General features: G+C 33.2%; 1 protein-coding gene and 1 non-coding gene across 3 annotated transcripts in view; one reads left to right on the top strand and one right to left on the bottom strand.

The window, feature by feature from the left end:
* Positions 1–22,007, bottom strand: part of LOC142987211 (pseudouridylate synthase RPUSD2-like) — a 458,610-nt gene that overhangs the window by 357,489 nt on the left and 79,114 nt on the right. The gene's annotated exons all lie outside the window — the stretch shown is intronic.
* Positions 18,375–18,446, top strand: TRNAQ-UUG (transfer RNA glutamine (anticodon UUG)). The gene has a single exon. It is a non-coding gene; the product is annotated as a tRNA-Gln (tRNA).

Below are 22,007 nucleotides of genomic sequence, written 5' to 3' on the forward strand. Positions count from 1 at the left end.
TAAGCTTTATTTGAGTGCTTGATTTTCGAAATAAAATCTAATTTACGACGTGTACGATAACTGCACCAAACAAATATTTGTATAATCCATAATTACTTTAGTTTCGATTATTTTGTACCTACTTGTATGTTATTAAAAATCCATTTTAACTAAAACCAAACATTCCGGATATAGCTACTTATATGACCTTAAAAAAAACAAATTAGATCCTGAAACCATACTGAAATGTTCAACAAGAAATATTCACATATCTACCGTTTATTTTTGGCTTGCTTTTCTATCAAAAGTCATAATCCAAAAAAAAAATATCTTCCTAAAACCTCAATACAATAATATTATTCCCATCTTCAATATAACGAAATCTACAAGAAATACCGTTTCATATAACAATATCGTGTAAACGTATAAACCTAAATGTCCTTTTGATGTTGTGAACAGATGTTGTAATGGCTGTTTAATACGTACTACATACCCTTAGCGGATTACATTCGGTGGTGAAGGTATATAGGTTAGTATACTTGGTCAAATTGTTAGGAAGATTTTGGTACGATACGAGAGAGAGTGGGGGTAGTAAAATTATCAAGTAAAATTCATGAATGATAAGAGTCTGGTTTTGTTTTATTGTTGTGTTAGCTAGTGCCTCCCACTTAGTTAATTGCTCTAACGGAGAAGGAAAACGTAGTGAAAATACGTACATATATTATGTACCTATCGAGAAGTTCTTCATATCTCTTAATGAAATGCAAAGCACCTAAACCGCACTTTAGATGATAGCGTAACAAACCGATAGAAAAACTTCATATTTTCAATTTTATTACATGCATGAAAGAAAAGACACATTGCAATCGTAATTATGATAAAATACGGTTTTAATTACAGAAATTTCGCTTCAAAGTTCACAAATCAAAGTTGAAAGAACAATAGGGATTATAAGTCAGTTCCAATATTGTAAAATAAAACATTTGATGCACTGAGCTCGACTCGCATCTTGAAATTAAACTTCACTCACTGCGCTCTGTAACTTGGTGGTGAGTTGAACGTACTAAGGTTTCACGTGATATTTTTGTGAGCTTTAGTAGAATCGAGAAATAATTCAAATAAAATTTGGTATTTTTTTGTAGATTACTCATAATTTATATTAGATCTAGTTTTCAATGTTGCGTGGGTTGAGATATAAAATTTAAGTGTTAACACACTGCGGTATTGAAATTAAAAACTTTTAAAATGCTTTTGTAAATGATAAAAAATCGAGAATCATTAACTTTTACGTCATTTTTTTAAGCTTCATTTTGTCGTCAGAACTTTATCAATAAAAAAATATTCCGTCAAAATGTCTGTCGACTGGTGTGGTATTTATTATAAAAGTCTTTGACATAAAAGTACCTACTAGCTTTTTGGCTTAGGCTTACGTATTTGACATACATACGGAGAGAGTTGAATTTCAATACATTTTGAATCACCATATCACATTGAAAAATATCAGCCAAAATGAGTACTCAAAATGATAAACCAAACTAAAGTGAGTGTCAGAGGTAGTAGTCCCGATGTCAGTCGAAGTTACTAACGCCTCACTATTTAAGTTCACTTGCAACTCAAAAATGTTGTGCAAAGTTGTTAATTTTACTCATTGTTCTCTTAATAAGTTACTTTATAGCTTGTTTTGAGTTTGTTCATATAGAAGTCTTAGAATTGAGGTTTGAGGTTTTATAAATATAATTTTTTGGTTCGATTAGTAATGTGCTTTTCAATTTATGAATACACTCCTTAGTAATCTTTCTGTAATTTAAAATGCTATGATTGTTAATCTAAATTGTAGCAAATATTTTGGTGCTTTCAACTTACGAATTAACAAACATATTGGTAGTATTTGTAACATATAAACATAGCGCATAATTCACTTTAATTAGGGATGATAAACGAAAATGAAACCATCGGTCTTTTTTATCACTTTTAACCATGATTTATTTTTAACATGAATAATTACAAGCATGGTGGTCCTTTTAAATGTAAAATAAGTGAAAATTAAATGCTCTCGTTTTGTAATCTTAATTATGTACAGTCAGAAACACAAACATTTGCATGAAATCCAAAACACCATTTACGTGGCAGTAATTTATTCATTATATTTCGTACTTTTCCTTATTCAAGGTTTCGAGTGCAAAGTTCTAAGAATTAATTTACAAAGCGAGTCTGCGACTGATAGAATAGCAGATTTCGAATTAAAAACTTGTGATTTAAGAATTAATTTATTAATTTTCTTGGTTTCTGCTTAAGATATTTTGCTTCGGGAAAAATGTGAACGCATTTTTATGTGTATTATGGTTATTTTAGTAAGCGACTCGATACTTACTATGAATTATCAATTGGGAGACTGATTTTTTTACGAATGACAAAACGCATTATCGAAATGATGTTTTTGCGCCTTTGTACTCGAATACATTTCTTATGAGTATGACAGAATAGTCTTAATACCATGACAAGCATGATAGGGGAAACGCGAACTCGATTTTTCGCGAAAAAATTCAAACATTTTAAAACATAACGACGGTACATCTTAGTTTCACATTTAAACACACAAAACGAAACGCTTCGAACTGGATGAAAAGGACAAAATATCGTATGAAATAAGTGAAATAAATTTTGTGGAAACTGCAAATGTGGACAAGTCGCCGGGAGTCACATGCAGACGTCTCATTTTGATGGAAATTTCACTCCCGCCAAAATTGCATTTTTATAAAAATATTACACTGAAAGTCATTGGAATAAACGTTGCTTGAAATAGGATAGTATTAGTTTAAGTGTATTTCTAAGTGCACTGTTTCGTGTTGAATTATGTAAGTAATAGTTAAGTCATTTGCAGCTTGTTTGTTTCTTTCAGTTTCAGGCTGGAGTAGTATAATGAGAAAATTTTAATAGGTTAAGTATGCAGCAACAATCTGGCTCCATTTGTAGTTTCTAGCATTACTTTGGTCTTATGTTTATGTTTGGTTTTTTGTTTTGGGGGTCGGTATTGTAAATTAGTGTGAGAAGGTCCTCTATTATGTCAAGCGTCAGAATTCCTCCTGATAAGTTAACCGATACTTATTTAGCTTAAATAAAGCTTGTTGCTTATGTAAAATACCGATCCCTATGATAGCACCTAGATTCAATTAGCTCCTTTCAATAGAAAAAGCGAATTAAATATTAATAAATGACCAATAATTAGTCCATTAACTTTGTATGGCAATGGATCTTAATCATAAATACTCACCAGATCCTCTTTAATAAACGCAAAGATATTAATTCTACAAGCCGAAATGTCGCACTAAAAGACACGAACACATCAACATTGTTTATCAAAAAGCCACTCGTACGCCACAAAGTTTAAAGCGTGCACAAAGTAGTGTTTCATAATGTAAAATAACCAAAATTGTACAGCGGCTCAGAGCTGGCTGAAATAACACAAAACATGTAATTTGACACATACCACCATTTTAATTACCACAGACTGTGCGACTGTGTCAACGAAGTGCGACCATCATTACAGAGATATTAGAATTCTAGATATGGCATGTGATATTCTTCCTTTCATACTGATGTTAGAAATGCATGAGTCTATCTGCTCACCTCTAATGACACCACTGGACCAAATAAAATATTATATTAACTAGCTACTAGCATTGCTCAGCTTAATAAGTTATTTTACAAAAAAACCTTTGTAAGTTTTACACATAAAATTTTCTCTTAAATGACTCTATGTATTAAAAAAACTAATCAAATCCGTTGCGTAGTTTTAAAAAACGAAGCAAACATAGGGACGAATAGCGGAAAGCGACTTTGTTTAATACTATGTAGTGATTTTGCACGGAGACAGTTGATAGCTGGAGCCAAAAAATCTATTGAAAGATATTTTTATGACCTGTGTACTTCATTTGGATGCTTCTTTTCAATCACAAATGATCAATATTTCATTCAGATATCAACACAACGAAATCCCAAAACAATTTCCAAGAAACTTTACGTTAAAATTTCTCAGAAATCTATAATAAAGACTGATATACATTTCCTCAAAAACAGGACACCGGCATCATCCCTTAAAGTTGGTAAAATTCACCCCCGACTAAGTTACACAGCTTACGCAAGCAAAAGTATAATCTTTATTCGAGAGTAAAAAAGGTTCTTCTTCTGTAGACATCCTAATTAAATGTTTGCAATTAATTAAAAACAACTTTGTTTTAAACCCTTGGTGACGCGTCAAAGTCAAGATATTACGGGGGTCGTGAAAGCTGCCTCATTATACAGATTATACGTTTCCGCGGTTTCGCCTGCATTCATTATAATTTATTTTGATGAATTAATGTAGAGAATACATAAATTAGACAGCCTGAAACGTTCCAGCGTAAGAAAAGTACTATTATGTCTTCAAAATTCTCCACCACTTGGCCACAAACCGATAGACATCTTCTTTTAATCATTTATTAGATGGTTTCATTAAAAATACTTAAATTATTTCTACATTATAACCGCTGTTAAGACAAATACTTTCATCAACAGCTTAGCCTTTTTTACTAGTTGACTGGTAACTAGTAGTTTGAGTCGGCTTCCAGTTTAACAGATCGCAGCTGAATACCAATATTTTACATAGAGCGACTGCCTATCGGACCTCCACAACACAGTTTGATAAAAGTATACACCATTTTGTTAACACTCCGCCTTCTCTGCAATATTTCTTAGCAGCAATGAGATATAATAATAGCAAAATACAAATATGCAGCTTGATATTTACCCAAAACAGATCGATATTTTAATACAAAAATCACTCCAGCAATAAATTTCATATTCTGAATCTCCATATCATATCCAGTCCCCAAGCATCACGGTAAGCGATGCACGCCGGCTATCTCTACCGAACACTCGGTCCGTGTGACGGAGTGCACCATCCCTACGAACTACAGCCTCATTAATTAACCACAACCATATGTTACATATTGTTTAGCTTTAGCTAACGAGTTTTCTATTTTAATTACTCTTTTAGTAGCGATAATCTTTTAGTAGTGACTGTTTTCAGTGAATTTTGACATTTAAAGTTGAGCTTTAAAGTAATTGGAGAATTAGATTTTCGAAAAAAGCAATGTCCGAAAAAATCCATCCTCCGAACTTTATTACGATTGAGGATAGGCATTACGTTAAAAATACTTCTTAAACTAAGACTTAATGAACTTGTACTTTAAACTGTATAGATCAGTTTGAGAGTACCAATAAGAAGACCTAACGCTTGTTAGAATCATACTTAGTGACCAGAAGGAAGAACAACTGTCTTTTCTTATACTGTTGCAATTGTAGCAATAAAAAAAATAATAAGAAACAATAAAAAGTTTGAAAAAATATATCACAATGCAAGCTGTCAATTCTATTTCCTTCTTCAAATATGACAGGCCCCGCATACGATACAACGGTATCGTTAAAAGCAAACATAATTTCTCAACCGACTCGAGATCTAGGCAACTCAAAAGTCAACTTCATCCTAGCCTAGCAAATAATAACACCAAGAAATCCCAGAGAGAGAAACGCGACACGGCACTATAGTCCAACAACTTGGTAGAGAGCCTTGGATGCAAGGTTCGCGGCTGATGGAGATATACATACATGCATACATACGTAATATCACGCCTTTTCCCATAGAGATAGGCAGATACCAAAGAGCGCCACTTAGTACTATCCTTAGAAACATTCCTTGCCTCATTAGATTAGAGCACGATTGAACCGCAAGCTTATGGTAGCCTGTTGGATTCGGCTTCTTTATTTTGAAAAACTAATAATTAAGCATTATAATCTGGATCTAGTCAAGACGTGTTTAATAAAGCTCTCAATTTAGTTGTCTGACTATACAATCCCGCACGTGACCTGTCTCAGGATCTCACGGGATTGCACCACACGTTACGGGATTCGCGGTGGTTTCAAGAAATGCTCCGAGAATGACATGTTTCGATATTTTGTTACCGCGGACAAAATGGAAAGGGATTGCACCCTCGATTGTGTGCAATTAACAAACCATCGTCTAGGTAAGAGGTCACCTAGAGTGTTGCCGTTGGGTTGTTATGTCCGACTCATCGGCATGTGGGGAACAATATTTTGTGCTTCGGGCACCATTTGTGATGAGGGCCCTTGTTATGAGGACACATGTTGCGGTTTAGAAGGTATGCCCACAAATCTATCGGAATTTGCACATAGTCCTGCACTCCACCGTGGGTGCTGGTGTATGCGTAATGCGCATACGAACCACTCCTATGGTCGTGAGCCGGGGCGATCACATAACGATTCCGATAAGTGTGTTACAGTAGGGAATTACATACAAATAATACTGATGGGCTCGAGTTGATACGGTGACGACCCGTTTTCGAGTTGATACGTGTGCTTACGACCTTAAATCAACTTCAGAGTGGTCGTTTGCTTTAGATAGTTAATTCTAGCAAAATCAATCATTATTTTATGTTTCACAGCACTTTCAGAAATGAATTAATGTTTGAATATTATGAATCTTCAAACCTGTATAACTCGGTTCAAAGCGATCCTACCGGTTTCGTGCCATACTAACTATTGCTTCAAATGGCTAGCTCTATCGATACATGCCACTTTTTTTTGTTGGCCGGCACTTTGAAAAAAGGCCCAAAAATGTATGGAGCGTGGATGATCTCCTTTTAGTTAGTGAAGGAAAAAAACCAATCTCCAATCAAAGAAGAAATTATCACTAAAGCCCACACAATAAGCTTCTAAAACCAATAGCTGAACAGTAAACATTGCTCGCCGACTCATGAAACCAGTTAACACCCTTCAAATCAACTCACCAGTGTATGAAAAACAAAAAAATATTTCCAATACAAATTGATATTGGTTTTATGGTTTTTCGCTGTGCACGGGTCACGGCGTTTTAATTTGATATCGTCGGGCCATACGTCATTGTCAATTACATACTCCGGTTCAACAATCGGTTGTTTAATGCAATATTTTGCGTTTTATAATGTCCGCTGTGTAGTATTTTAGATTTATGTACATCAGTGAGTGGGATTGGTTTTTGTTTCCCAAAACTTAATACAAAATTTGGGTGTAGATGAAGTACCTGGATGATATAGACAAGAGACTCGGTTTAAGTAGAATAGTGATGTGACAGAATTATAAAGCTTTACAATTCTGTAATGAGTCATTCTGTTGTGCAAACGCATTTGGTGCTGCAAATGCGTTTGCACAACAGAATGACTGTTCCTACATCCTTAGAAGTGAAATGCGACTAACATTGAGAATCGATTAACCCGAAAAACTGCGGGACGACAAGCAACAGTAGTGATTCGTCCACCGAAATTAATTTTTATATTCTTATTATTCTAGAAAAACTGGAATACAAAGCCTAAATTAAGATTCGAAAACAATTCCTAACTACCAATAAATCAACTACGAGTATAAATAACATGCCTAACGTTTTCGCATTGAATAAAGATAATAGCATTTTGTTAATTAAAACTGGATAACAGTGATAAAACAGCGTTATTGAAAACGGTAGCACCTCTTGAAGAAGCTATTGAAATCAAGGCCAGAGCGGATATTTATTATAATGTCTATGAGACAATTACTAGGGACGTTTTTAAGGCTTGAAGTAGGTAATAAAATGTATTTGAAACTTTAGCTTTCAGGACACTAATAAATATAGTTTAACAATGATAAAAACCGTATAAATATCTATAGTGATAAGACAGTTTTCTTGCTTGAACAACTCCGAAATACATATTGAGCTAATTCTCTAAAATTTGTATTTCAGTGGAAACATCTAATCTTGCAAACTTTACAATATTCGTAGAAACGCGACAATTACTTTCTTTGTCGAGCCCAACAAAATGACCCATTCTACAGCAGGCTCAATAACTCATTAAAGACAGTTCAAAAACAGCCGCTAGGACTCTCTCTCTCTCTCATTCTCTTCCATGCTATGAATCCCATATGGTAGTGTTCTTTCTTTCCACTAGGACTACCGAAGGAAAAAAACAACAGAATATAGAGCACTTTAGCACAAAAAACTTAAGCCGAAATTACACAACACGGCAATTTAAGGTCTCCCTAAACAAAACTTCAACGGCCAAACCAAACCGCACAAGACTTCCTAAAGCCGGGTATCGTACAACCCACCATTCGCGATATCATCTCAATTTCCGAACGGCCCGCCACCGATGTAGCTAATTGTTTTAGTAGCAACCAAACGATGAGGCCGCTCCATTGTTCAACTAATGAATAGGAATTGGTCCCCAAAACCCATTATCTGAGGCAATTTTGAACGTCTCTTGAGATTTTTTGAGGGACTTTTTTGTATAGAGATGAATGAGCATACTGTAGAAGATGATGCTATTTAATTTTTAGAAGAAGAAGAATAAAGAAACTGTTTTCTTTTTTACTTTTAAAGAATACGAGTTGATCCGTGCCACTGAATTATTGTTAAGAAAAAGCCTTATAAATGATACCGGATCTTTAATTCCATTTGCAAAATTGTATGAAAGTATCTCACCTGTTTAGCAGTAAAAGCATAATATAAATAAATAGATAAACATTTAAATTGATAATGTTAGTATGTAAGTATGGACGTTAAAAGCTCTTATCCTAAAGCATTGACTACGTTCATCTTAAAAAGCCTTATTGAATGTTGTCTATTTTTGTTCTCAAAAAAGCAGATTGTTTATTAAGCTCCTTTTGATCCCCAATAAAGAATGTAAATTAAGTTTACTAGCGGAAAAAACAAAGACTCAAAAATATCTGACGAACACTAAATAAAAATAATCTTAGAGGCGGCCCCGCAATATCGTAGGAAAAAGAAACTGCGTATTTTTAATCAAAGTTAAGCAACGTTTTATCTGACAGTGAAAAAATTGGCTGAGGACTGAAGCATTTATTGGGTAAAGCGGATTGTAAAGACCAATGAACCTTGACTTGAAATGTTTAACGGGACGCCGTGCGAAGTTCCGCTTGATTAACTTCGAGATTTCCTAATTAGATTGAAACAATTTGGTGAAATTTATCCCGCTGTTAGGCTCTACGGCTTATAAAAAACAATGGGTGAAACAATAATTTTGCTTTATATGTGAAGGTTGAGAGCAATAGAACTCGTTTTTAGACCAACATCTAAATTACACATAATTACGTGTTTGAATTTTCATCTGATTAGATTTTGGAAATCCTTTTTATTACAGTTTGTTTTGCTTGTTAACTTTGTTTAATGTTTGTTCCTTTTTGCGTTAAAATTTAATCCCATTTCATTAGCTTTTTAATGTTAATTTGAAGATATTTGCGCTACTTTTAAATACTTAGCCAAAAAATAATTTCAATCCAATAACTGGATAAGGTGTCCGTGTACTTTTATCCCAATTAGGATTTTTTATTATATTTAATTTAAAGCTATAAAAAACCATAACAACGCGAACAAAAAGTGTATGGTAACAGGCTATTACAGCTATTGACACACGACCTTATGTCACCTTCCACCATGGGAAGCAACATCTTGATACCCCAACAATTACTTTTAATAGTAAATTCACAGGCAGTGGTGAAAACGGCTGATAACTTTCCAATCTGTATGCTAATGCCACTTATAAATTGAGGGGCTGATGCCAGGGTGCAGCGGGGAGGGGCGAGGGGCGCGGAGGAGGGGTGAGTGAACTAATTAATTGCCACGATAGTTCCTCCCGTATTATTGAAAGAAGGATTTATGAACAGTGGCTACGTTCGGATTTTCTGTTAAATCATGGTTTGTGGATTCATAATGGGAGTATTGATTTCCTGTGGGTTGATGAGTGATTTCCTTTTGATTGGTGAATGAATGGTATCGTTACCTCGTGGATATTTCTCGGTTTTATAACAAGTTTCAGTGAGAGTTGGCAGCACAAAATGCTAAGGTCTTTGCTTTGAAACTAGTAAAGTTTTATTAGTTTTTTTAACACGTGGTTGTCCCACTGCTTGGCAAGGGTCTCTTCTTGAAAGAGTAAGGGATATCTTTACTTTAATAGGTAGATAATTTAGGGTGCAAATAGTTTTCATGTAAAGTGAAAATATTTTTTGTATTGTTTCAGTTTTCAACTAAGTGTGCAAGAGAGATATTTAAAACAGTAAAAAATATTTTGACATCTTAGTTTTGTTAAATGTAGACATAATCAGCACAATGCCCTCGTCGAGGATTAAATTGTTTTGCAAACCTATTACAATGTATAATTCAATACATTTGGGAGTCAATACTTGTTGAGATTACCGTCTTAGTTGAATTATTTGTTTTCAAAGTGAATTAAAACATTTGTTTGACAGAATTGGTTTCTGTAATCTCTTTGTAGATTTGAAAATACTTTTATAAGTGTACTTTATTTGGAAAAAAGACAATCTTAATAAATAATTATGTTTTACTTAGATTTTCAAAATTAGTATACGAGAACGAAGAGAAGTCACAATGTAGTTCAAATAAAATTCTGTTGCGGTAAAAGATATATAATTAAATAAAAGAAAATTCGCTATTGATTTCTCATATCAAACGGTGTAAAAAAGAAAGCAAAGAAAGTTTTGCGAGTCAAAAATCGAAGTATACACACATTCTTCTCATACAAAAATCATACAGAATTTCATATAAATCATTTAATTTTACAGAATCGTCAACCATTCTAAACCACAAACTCTCCCAATATACGCATATAAATCTCCTCCATTTAGAAGTTCGTATGAAACGATCCCATAATTTTATAACAGTATTATAAAAGAAACTTTTTACATACAAAACATACATTATATTCGTATATTTCTTTGGGATTTTTTAAATGGATTGTCCTCATCAAATTAAAAGAGTTCGCAGTACTTTCAAGAACGATATTCTTTTTCATACATGATGCGTTTTATTTTGAAGAATATTTTCGAACAATTTAAAAGGACTTCTTTTGAGTTTTTTGGAATTGTTTTGTTTATTTAGAATGTTTTGTCATTGTTTGCGGTGTTCATTTTTGTTGTAGAGAAGAGTAAAGCTTGATTGCAACAAGTTTGTATCGACCTTTTATTAATGGCTTGTATTTTTTTTTTTAGGTTATCGTGTAAATGTTGGCATTTTTGATAATTTATTATTAAAGAGTCAAAATTACCTTAATTTCTTATACTCTGTCACTTATTTTCATGTCGTAGAACTACGAAATAACAATAATACACGAAGGAACTTATACAGACAGACGTAGAGAGTGATAACTTTATCACTGTTTACGATAAGCTTCTTCGAGTAGATAAATTTTACATACCCAACTATATTATTTCTATAAGTAAAGCTATTAGGTAATACAGTGTGGATATCAAGCGAAAACAAAAGCGTTTAATTCGATAACAAAACCACATGCGCCGAATAATTTTACAAGAAACTCAACACCTATAACAAAAATCATAAAAAAAATCCCGATAGCTTAAATTTCAGCAGCAATTTTCCGGCTTTTAACTGCCCATAAAAGCGGGTATTATCCCTTACAAAGCTCGTACAAAATAAAGGAAAAACAGTAATCATGAGCAGCGATTTATCATTATACCTTCATATAAATTCGTTGGGAATATTAATCCCGAACTAATTTATATAATGGGTCTGGAAATCGGCGCGTGTCGAGGGAACAAGGTATGGAACGAAGAGGGCTGTCGTATCATTTACGTGAAGTAATTTGAAGTGTTAAAAGGGAATGTGGCGATTGTTTTAATGGAGTTTCGTGTCAAAAAATAATTTTAAGGGTAATACTTGACTTTCTTCTTTTAAAACAACACATTCAATCGAAAAACCTATAGTATCGTATCGAGAACAATCTATCTTTCTCTCTCTTCCATGCTATCAATCTCATATCGTATCAAGAATCTATCTAAACAATATGAATATGAAAGTCACACATTTTGTTTGTGTCACGGATCCCTACGGTATATGGAGGCATACAGTGTACAGTATTATACCCTAAATGTTATCAGCAACATCGCAACAAATTCTATTTACCATCTAAAATGCAATAAACCGCATCCCGCTTATTACACAAGCCCGAATTCTCCCGATAATACCCGAAGACGCACGATGCACTGTTCATTAACATCAAAAGGGAGTCAGTAGGAGCTATCGCGACGGTCTCAGCAAATGGCTTTGATCTCCGCGATTTGTAATGAATAGGTGTTGCGTGCAAGATATCTACGTATCTCAGATTGTACTAAAATAGAAATAATCTGATTTTGGAACGCAGAAAATAATTAAGGATTTATTGTTGGGCTTTAAGCTGTGGGTGTCTGGATTAATGGGCGGTGGCGAGCGGACTGTATTTAAGTTAGATTGGACGAGGACGTCCTAAGACTGATTGTTGTTATCTAAACCGCTTTACAAGTCTTTGCGAACTATAAACAGAGGTTTCATGTGAAGCAACGTATTAGCTTTTTTCGAAAAAAATAGATTGGATTTGGATTACAGCAATCATGTTAAATGTAGATAAGGTTTTGTTGGTCAGGTATCTCCCGTATCGAAAAAAACGCATTAATGTTCGGATGTCTAAAAACATATGCATACATTCTTCTAAATATACTTTAAATTATTTTTAATGTACCGTTTTTTGTCAACCAAAATTTAAAGTTCATTAAAGTTATATAGTATTATTTTGATGTAGCAATTTATCATGAAATTATAAGCTAATAACTTCCAAAATGTCATCAAACAATCTCAACATCAACCACAGCCTGTATATCCAAAACAATATCCGTTATTGTTAATACAACATCCTGTATACTGTCAATAACTGTCTCCATATTCCGCGAAAACTAAATTATTTACGACGCAATTAGTGCTGATGCATCACAAGTGACGTTTCGTAACAGCCTGTATCACTGTGTTTTGACGTGTCATGCCGTTTAATTATATTAAAACACCACGCTGTAGATATAGGGATGGCTTGATGTAATTGTGGGAATAAACAGCTGTTAAAAAAGGCAATTTTGATTGGTAATAGTTGATTTCGTGTAGAAGTGATAGCGGGGTGGTGTAAATATTCACTTTTATACAAGTCATCGAGGGTTCGGAAACTAAACTTCTAGTACTTTATTGTGAGAAATTAAAATAATTATCACTCATGGAACAAACTATAATGAAGTAATTTCTAGACAGTTCTTAAAAGAAGGTTCTTTAACCCGCACTTAGTCAACGCGGTGTACTTAACACGGAACCTTTTTTACATTCTGGACAAACCCAAGACCAGCATTGGGTAGTAAAACAGTAATGTGCCAATTAATATGACTTTTCGATTAATAATAATTTAGCGCATTAAGTATAACCTAAAATCGTTAAATCACTAAAAACAAACAGTTAATTTTCCGATTCCAATAGCGTTTATACTGTATGAATGTGAATTTATACTCAACTTTGATTAAATTTGAGTCTGTAAGAAGTTGCTTAATGTTATAAATGCAAAAGTTTGTTATTTCTTCAACATTTCCTTCAAGAACTGATTTATAAGAAATTTTGCAGGCCTATAGGTAACCTTACAAGTGTATACCCCTCTGTTGCGAAAATTCAAGGCTGAAGGTTAGAAATTCTGAGAATTGGTATTAGCACGTTTTGTTTTACATGTGACCAATGTTTGTAGCTAAATGTCAGTAAATTACCTAAGTTCTGTTTTTTTATTAATTGTTTACAACATTTTAAATTTAGGAGCTTGCTTAACGTCTAGATCTTAGCAATTAGTCTGTAAAATTTCATAGGGTAATCAGTCGCATTGCGTGCTCGCCATTAATTGAGTCACTATGCTTTTTAGACCAGTATATATGGCCTTGAAGTGATGTTGACTACCAAATTTTTAATCGGGGTTTCTTACATTTTACAGCGTATTGACATAAAATAAGTATATAACACAATAGGAACCATGTTAAAACACAATAAATCCGAATGGTGTCGAAAAATTATATTCAATTTATTTTTCTTGACAATTTGTAGTGAACTTTGCTGCACAACCCTATCTTCCTTTACAATAAACTTCAACATGTACCCAACCGATACAATTCCATTACATTACACGCTCCCTAACCCCATATCCAGTAACAAAACCAGGTATTTAGTTCACTGACGTAACCAATATTATTCGTAAACCATAAAATAAATTAGAGAACTACAATAGAAATGGATATTCGATAGTGACTCACGTTTTGGTTTTAATTCACCTTCACGACTTACGAATCGTACGAGTAACTTGATAAGACTAGAAAAATGCACATTGCAAAACATTATAACAACCAACCAACTATTAAAAAAAATCAACTTTATGCTAACAAATATAAAGTTGAAATTCATTTGGATGTGTTTGAAGCAGTTACAGCAAAATAGTGTGAGGAATTGGACTTAGCGTGCGACACGCGAACCCAAGTTGCATAGGCTAGCTGCATCGCAGTTGATGTTAGCTAATATAGATTCTGTTGCAACGATATATGCAATTATAACTTTTTTGCATTAAGCCCTGTTATCGCGTTCAGTGTCATCTCTACTTTGTTTCGAGACGTTCTTAGAAATGTTATCTGTGTATCTGCATTCTTCGAAGGTACGCCATTGAATTACTAGGATTACAATTACATCATAGAAATAAATTTATGCAATTTATAGGGATAATTATTACAATTACTGTGCTAAGAACTGATTAGCTTATAGGTATGTTCCCGTGACACTATAACTATGCGTTTTCGAAATGCAGTGTTTATGAAGGCGAAACGTCATATCGAATTTGTAACACCGCTATTGGACCAATACAAAAGAAACCACAGTCACTCTAATTATCTTATCAGACGATTACACATTCTTATACAATACAGCAGTTAGTACACAGTGATCTAAATGAAAAAATTGTTCTTCTTCTTCTTATCGTATGGTTAATGGTCAACCTAGTGTCAAAGTTGTTCAAGCCGCCCGAAGGCCTTTGACATGGCTTAACGACTGTTATCTTAGTAGATAACAACCAGGACCGACTTTTAACATGCCCTCCGGAGCACGGAGATGCCCAGTACAAATTAATACCACTATGCGGTCTCCCATCTATGGAGTGACCGCGCCAAGGGTTGCTTAACCCACAGATCGTTTACCGACCGGTGAGCGCAACTGGCTATGGGCGCCTATTATAAAAAATTGTTACCTTAGTAACAGCGAGTATAAATGATAAAATTTCAATTATACTAGAGCTTGTACAAAGTCTTCAGAATCAAATACAAATATTTTTCTAATTGGATCGGTTTCTAGTCCAATCTAGATTAGAATAGGAGCTGTCTAAACAACTGAAAATCAAATCACGAGACCGTCTTATTCATCAAATTCTCTATTACAAATATTTATTTAAGCACTAACTTGTAGCCGGAGCTTCTGTGAAATAGTTATTAAACTACTTTTGCAGTCTGAACCGTAGTGCTTTTGATTCCATGGCTATTATTGGGTGTTTTCATTTCTGGTAATTACTTCTAAAAACCGTACTTTTCGAACGTACCTATACGTAAACGTTTAAATGAGTATGACTTCACAATTTTTATCTGGTAGAACCTTCGGGTATAAAATGCCTAAACTTTAGAACAATACTAATCCATTAATTCATTTATTCCACAAGACATCTGATGCTGTCTCTATAATTGTATACTCTCTTGTTCATAGGTCCAGCAGTTTTGTCTGTACATGGATATGTAAACCAATCATTAAGTCACATTTGCTTTTCAAATAATCAGGAACAGATTCCACGAATTCTGTCGTCTAAAATATTGAAATTTCTATTTAAAATGCAAGATGTTTTGGGCAACATTTCTTGTTTTTGTTCAACTACGTTAAAACGAAAATCAAGAGGTCCACTTGGGGTAATTTGCAAGTCGATTCGTGAAATGCTAAAGTCAAAGGAATTTGTTAAGACGAGGTGAGTGGTCAAAACTTTATCTGAGGAGGAAAGATTATAGGACAGTTTTAAAAATCGCTTTTGAAGTGTTCAAAACGTTTGCTTGATGTCTAATTTGTTTTCAAAGACGTTTATTTTGGTAAATGGGTTTTGGTTTATTTAAATAATTTGGTAAGATGATGTAAATTGTGACAAAAATATAATCGAAAATAAAGGAATACAAAATGCTTTTGATTGAATACAACCTATGAATTTTGAACAAATTCAATACATTTAAGATGCTGATTTCCCGATTGCATACCTGAAACAATAAAAAAAACATAAATCAAATGAATACGTGAGGACATTTTTAAGTAATTAGGAGACTTCAAAGAACGTTCGAGAATAGTTTTAATTAAAGAAGTTCAAATTCAAATGAATTTACTGCTTAAAATGTGGTAACATGGATAATATTATGACATATTATGTAGAAAATATACCATATTTATTTTTTAATTCTCTATCGCGTTATAGTTTTCCTCACATTTAGATTAACTACCTATTTAAGTTTCGGAATTCAAACCAAATTGTGAATTTAAAAAAATATTTCTAGACAAAATCCGAAGTTACCGGTGAAAAAAAGACATGTATAATTTCTAATGAGGGATATTCGTGTGAATAATAAAAACGAGTAGTTACTTTGTAATATAGAACCAAGACAAGTAAACTCTTTATAAAACACAATATAAACTGAACAAAGCACCCAATACCAGGACAGTCGGAATAAATTAACTTAATCGTAGCTTTACGTACAACTGTTGTTATCCAATTTCTAAAATTAACATCCGAGGAGAAAGTTATTGGTATTTAAACGGGCTTAGTGTCGTTTCTTCGTTTTATTTTACGTCTTGTATATTTGTGTTTTGCTTTTGCGTATTTGGAATTGAGTATAGTTTATTATGATACTGTATGCTTCCACTTTACTTTGTCCGCATTAAGATTTCTAAAGTTCAAAGTATGTTAGTCCAAGTTATTAACTTTAGAAGTTTGTTTTATCATATATCCTCCCGTCGATTTAGCTAAAGGGATTTCTATACTACAGTGGCAGCGCTTTTTTTCAAATTTGCAACTAATTTCAATACCTCATACCCAAAGTAAAGACATTTTCCCCTGAAAAAGTAAGAAAGAAACTTTTAGCTTTTTCTTGGTTTTACCGCCATTTTTACTTTAATAATACCTTAATTCACCTCAAAAGTCTTACTACTATCTTAATTAACTCAAGAATAAATCCGCTGAACAGCTTAGTAAGTAATTAATCTACAATATCGAACTAATTAGAGCCACGTCTAGACATTTACAAATTAAAATACCAGCAAGTACGTGTTAGCATGTTAACTAATTAATTAAGAAATGTTATAAAAATCTGATTCAGAAACTTGTGGTTAATAAACTTGGCAATTTCGATATATTACATACGTAGATACATAAAATGACGTCTTTTCATAGAGGAGTAGACAGAGATAACCGAATGCTACTTGGTAGGATCCTCGCAATCTTCCCTTGCCTCATTCACATCCATACATACATCTTGTCATACAGCTGCCGGTTACGATGAAGTAATAACAAATATTTTGCCGTTAAAATTCAAATTAAATATAAAAAAAGAGTTGAAGACTCGAAGCGGCGAATGATAATGTAAATAACTGTACTTAAACAATGCATCCTAGATTTGATTCCGGGGTCAGTCAAAATATTACATAACTATAAAGGTATTCTCCGAAACGGTCAAGAAATGATATGACAATTTAAATACTGTGTACGAAGTTTATAAAATAAAGGACATTTTGAATATGATAAGACAGTTTTAACTTGAACAAATACTTTTTACTCGGGATTTTATTTCAGGAGGACCATGTCGAGAGCTAAAGTAAGTTTATTACATAAGATCGTAATGAAATTGGGTTGTACCTAAAGTAAAATATCAATCGTTCAAATTCTTAGTACTAGTAGAGGTCTAATTAAATGTTATAAATAGATTTGACCTTTAAATACTTTTAAGGTATTCCCGATACTTAATTATATGTTTTCAATACATTGATTTACATACATTACGTTTATGGGCTCCCAAATACAAATAAAAAGTCAGTAAGACGTGAATAATTTTATGTATTACTACATTTATACAACTGCTTAGTACTGACTCCCACTACCATACTTTTGCCGATCCTTTTTATGACAACAGTCGTGATTTCGTATAAAAATATTGTTTATTTATTACAGCCGAAAAAATATTTCTTGAAATGTAAAACTTACTTATCACTTTCGAAATAAAGTCTCTATTAATGTACTTTTTCTACCTTATCTAAAGTGCGTACTACATTATATTTTTCATGCGTATTATATAAGTTTATTGAAAAACTAATAGAAACAAAAAAAATGTAAAGAGAATACATCTAAATACGATCTAATAAAATGATCTCTTATTTCGCGAGCTATCACATCGGTTCCATGGTGTAATGGTTAGCACTCTGGACTTTGAATCCAGCGATCCGAGTTCAAATCTCGGTGGAACCTGCAATCACTTTTTGGAAATGTTTCTTGTAGATTATATTCTTTAGCCGTTCGAATACCTTACGAAATAGCGAACGTTAAAGTTACGAAAATGTTATTATTATGATGTTTTACTTAATAAATTTATATTTTTTATAGCTTCACGCTTAGTTATGGTCTAAGGGTAGACAGAGGTACGATAAAATTCCAATAAATTCCTTTTGATTTTAAGTAATCTGTGTAATATCATGGCCGTTTGTCGTATTATGACTAAAGCTAAAACTAACTTTTCCTAACTTTAGACTGCCTTATGATTGTAATTATAATAAATTACGTTAAATTTCCAAGAACATGTAAAATTGCAGGTATGGGGTAAGTTTTATAAACGCCATTTACAAAATTTCATAGAACAAACAAAAGTGACTTGCTGTATGCTTTATATTTTAACATTCGAACTATTTATAATTTGAATCATTTCATACATTTTAGTGACAATGACATTTTAAGATTGAATAACTAATTTCAGGATAATATTATAAAATGTAAAATTTTGATCTTTTCTTTATATTTTCAGTCTAATTTCAATAATTCATTTAATACACGAACATTATACGAACTTTGTTTCAAAGTTCATCGCACGCTGCATGTCAAGTTTTGATGTATTATCCACCAACACTAGCTATAAAGAACCTTATGTTTAAGACGTTAAGGTTTAAAATAAACTGTTTGAGAACTCATTTCTAATGCATACGTGGGTTCTAGAAGAATGGTTAAATAAGTAATAAAAGAGAATAGAGTTATACTTAGTAGTTTTAATCTTGTTGTTCGATGGTATAAACATATGAGAGAGTTAGTTTACAAAATAGTTTTATTAAAATTCACGGATCATGGATAAGTGTCGGGTAAACTATCCGGTAGATAAAGTATCAGCATGTGTATGAAAACAATTGGCAAATTCTACCTGATAACCTAGCCAATACTTATGCAGAATGTATGTAAGCGGGGCTTATTTTCGTTATTCATTTGAGAAGAAAGGAATAGAACTGGGACAATGCAATTTATATTGCAGAAAAACAAGAAGAGGTTTGATTTTATGCAATTTTGTAGTTTAAAACTTTCCAAAGATTCACCGAAAAATAAATTGTATTAGAAAAATTAAAAACGACAATATTTCTACTACTTTAAGGATCCCAAGGAACTCCTTTTTTAAGATAGATCGGAATCAGAAATAAAGATCAGTTGCCTACGCAAGGCGGGCTCTTTAATCCCTGGCTAAATAGCTCAAGTTTAGTATTCAATCACAAATCTTGAACACTATCAATCATGTTTCAAAGATATTCCGCCTAGCTATAAAAGTCCCCCCTCAGATCGAATCACCATAAAAGCCACTACAATAGTATAACCTTTTACAACCCCATCACCTTCAAGACTTATTCAATTTGGAAGAAATTCGCGACGCGGCTCCAACTCAATAAACATGCTGGTAGAATGTGACATCTAACACTAGCCCTGTTTATAGATGATACTAGTATTTTCACGCGGTTTTACTTGTGTTTTAACAAAAAAATAGTACTAATTTTGAGTTAATACCTACTTATTTTCTTGTCGGGATATTCTTGTCGATTAAACGGTCAATCGGACAATAATTGATATAAAAATGGTACCCTAAACTGTCCTAATCATTTTTATTTAACGAAATTTTAATCTGCAATTCAAAGAAAATCTGCCGTGGACAAACAATATATTTTTATGCTATTTATTCCTTCTTTTATATCGCAGCGTGATGTTAGATAGATTTGAATTCACATTATGAATTATGGCTGTTAAATTAGTGCAACAAAAATACCAGAGAGATAAGCATGTGGTAGAAAACGACCGAAAATAAGTGTTAACTTTAAATTAGCATGAAACGGATCATTACACCGCGTTTTCAAAGCGATAAATATTTATTCCAAGTAACTATTTTAACATACAATAAATAACATTTCTTGCCCAGTGGCAGTAGGGCAGTAACACGTTAAAAAAATAGTTCAAAGATTTAGCGAATTTCACAAATAAACTCAAGCCACAATAAAACCACTATTCAACGTACAGACACAATTTCCCACAGCACCGTATTACTGGATAGCAAAAGCCTTATCCGAGAGGCGTCGTGTTAGGCGATTTTACGGCAGTTTTACTACTAACCAAGACCCAGGCCAGACATGTTTAAAATCCACCAAACTCGATGTTAAATACGAGATAGATTTGTGATACGGTTTTGAATTTTCAGATGGAAATTGTATGAGTATGGATGGTGTTATAGAGGAAATAGGATAGTTTTATTTCTAGTTTAGTATACTAGATATCACTGACGTTGATCGCATACGTACAAATATAAAGAATGTTGTATGAACTACTGCATAGCGAAGGTGGCGTGAACAGCATTTTTCTATGCTGTCGGTTAGGCGACCAATTTAGCGCAGTAAGCAGTGAAACGAAAGGTGTCCGCTGCTATCACCAAGCCGCGAATTATAGGTGTATTTGATATCTGTACTTGTTGCCTATTGTAATGTCTGTTACAATCATCGCAACAACAAGTTTTACTTTAATGCGGAAACAGTCTTTATAAACTTAATTTTAAGCTTTAAAATGTCGCAGAAGTTTTTATAGAAGCGGTTTCATTGTATCCTGTTTCTCTAAGTTTTAATCAGACTTACTGAGCCTAAAATCTCATTCGCAGAATTTCAAAGTACTATCAGTGTTATTAACTTCTGCTACTATAGATTTCCGTAAAGAGTCTCCTTTTGTCTCAGCGGCAGTCAATAAACAACTTAGTCAATTTCAAACTAAATTCAGAACCAATAGCTAAACACAATAGCCACGTCCAAAATAACTCAATAATGTTATAAAATCACGTGCAAACGGTCCCTTGCAGGCCCATTGGTCACTTATTTGACTTTGATGGCAAAAACAATGACAAAACATCCAAGAGAAAATCAACCTTAAAATTTGTAAAATAAAGTTGAAAATTCATTGGTGAATGTTCAAAGTAAGTCCAGTAGAAATCTGTTTATAATATTTGGGGGTTGTTTGAGAGCAGGTGCATTTTATCGTGACCAAACTTGGGTATAAATTCAGTTTTCTCTCGGAACTATGTAATAATGTTGGAAGTGGACTTCGTTGAGTATTGTTGCGAGAATAATAGACAGGTAGATGCTAAAATATTTATAGAACTAAGTATATTGGATTTTGGTATTTTCTTTGAAGAGTTTGTGTTGCGTAAATATTGAAGTAGTGTGACAAATATTGAAAGTTATATGTTTGATTCATCGTTCAACTAGTACGTTTATGAAATAGTAGTGAGTACAGAATGAACACACTCTTTCTGGCACAGTACCTATCAAAAAAAGACCTGCCGTGTTGCATTCCGCATATTTGAAAGCTTGTTAGAATTATGTTTTAATATTTTAACTATTATGCACACGAACTGATATAGAAATTCCCAAAAATCTCTATTGTCACTACTAGTCCCATATAATGCCATATACCGAACACATTGTCCAAACCCACTACTACATTAAAATTATTTCAAAGTAGACAAGT

Source organism: Anticarsia gemmatalis, chromosome 3 (genome assembly GCF_050436995.1).
Source record: "Anticarsia gemmatalis isolate Benzon Research Colony breed Stoneville strain chromosome 3, ilAntGemm2 primary, whole genome shotgun sequence".
Taxonomy (NCBI): Eukaryota; Metazoa; Arthropoda; class Insecta; order Lepidoptera; family Erebidae; genus Anticarsia; species Anticarsia gemmatalis.